Source organism: Primulina huaijiensis, unplaced genomic scaffold (genome assembly GCF_012295235.1).
Source record: "Primulina huaijiensis isolate GDHJ02 unplaced genomic scaffold, ASM1229523v2 scaffold205716, whole genome shotgun sequence".
Taxonomy (NCBI): domain Eukaryota; kingdom Viridiplantae; phylum Streptophyta; class Magnoliopsida; order Lamiales; family Gesneriaceae; genus Primulina; species Primulina huaijiensis.
This window is the reverse complement of record NW_027354186.1, coordinates 1-1,363: the sequence shown is the minus strand read 5'-3', so window position 1 is coordinate 1,363 and position 1,363 is coordinate 1. Positions and strand designations below refer to the sequence as shown.

The window sequence follows — 1,363 nt, the reverse complement described above, 5'->3', positions numbered from 1 at the left end:
GGAAGCTAGGGTTTCTTGTGCTGATAACTTCCATTTACAAGCCATTGGTGGAGAAGTAAGAAATTTAAACATCGACCTTTTTAATAATTAATTAATTACCTAGATAAAATAAAAAACTATATAAATTCATGCTTTATTTATTTACGAGTCGCGATGCAAACGTTGTTTGGAAGTTAAATTTAAACGGAAAAAATCAGATATATTATAGATTTGAAGTTATATATGAAGAGTTTCTTACGTAATGACAATGCGTGTTTAGTCCTATGAGAATTTTAAATTGGAGAATTTAGAGAATTTAACCATTACTTGACGAAAATTTTGATATAGGATGTGTCTTTAGTTTTTAATATTGTCTTCTGCTTAGTGCTATGAATTTATTATGCATGAGAAGGTTAATTTAAACAAAAAAAAAATATCAAAGAAGGCCACAAAAAATAACCAAGATATGCTAAACGAGATTGCGAATCGACTGATATTCTTCAAACAGCAATGCTTTTGAAATCAAATTTTCTTGGTTATGTCTTGTGTTAGTATTTTTCATAGACATGTGGCGGATTCTTAAAAGAGAAAAATCCTTACTCTATTTCTATAGGGGTTTGTTTTTCTTGATATGGATCGGAAGGAGGGTGAGAATAGTAATCATGAGTACTCTCTCAAAACTAGAAAAACACTTAAATTTAACTATGTGTTTGAAAGTTTTAAATAGCCCATTAATTAAGTTTTTAATCAGCATCAATAAATAAGGCAGAAATCTAATTCTTTTACTGATTTTATAAATTCTTGACAGATTGAAGAAAATGAAGAAAGAATTAATGCTCAGAAGGTGAAACGAAGAATCTCGAACGCTATCAAGAATTGGATTGAAAATAATGAATAATATCAGAATTAAAGCCAATATATATATATATGGCATGATATATATAATTATGTTTTTTTGGCAGGCATTTATAATATACATATCTTCATATGCTGCTTTAATTTTGTTTATTAGGCATCTATAATATGTGATCAAAGATCACAAATTTTGATGGGATTAATCCCAAAATCCCAAATGAATCTGATTATCTTTACTTTTTTCCCTCGATATACATTATCACACGAAGAAATTAAGAAAAAAATAATTTTAAGGATAAAACATCATTAACACAATCCGGATCCTAATTCGTGTCGTCAAGGAGCAGAAAACGTCATTAAGGTAATCCTGATTCTTTTTCGTTTAGGCATTGTTTGGTACATGAGATAAGGGTGAGATTGATAAATAATTTCCCTTATCCTACATTTGGTACCTTTTTAAATGATAAATAAATTTTGAGAAGGATAAAACATCCTTTGTAAGAGGTGTGATAATTTTAATGTAATGATA

General features: G+C 28.5%; 1 long non-coding RNA gene across 1 annotated transcript; it reads left to right on the top strand.

Annotated features, from left to right (window-relative positions):
* LOC140966373 (uncharacterized) lies at window positions 1-1,056 on the top strand. Its single transcript, XR_012173336.1, has 2 exons — window positions 1-55; window positions 788-1,056. It is a non-coding gene; the product is annotated as an uncharacterized lncRNA (long non-coding RNA).
* The last annotated feature ends 307 nt before the right edge of the window (window positions 1,057-1,363 follow it).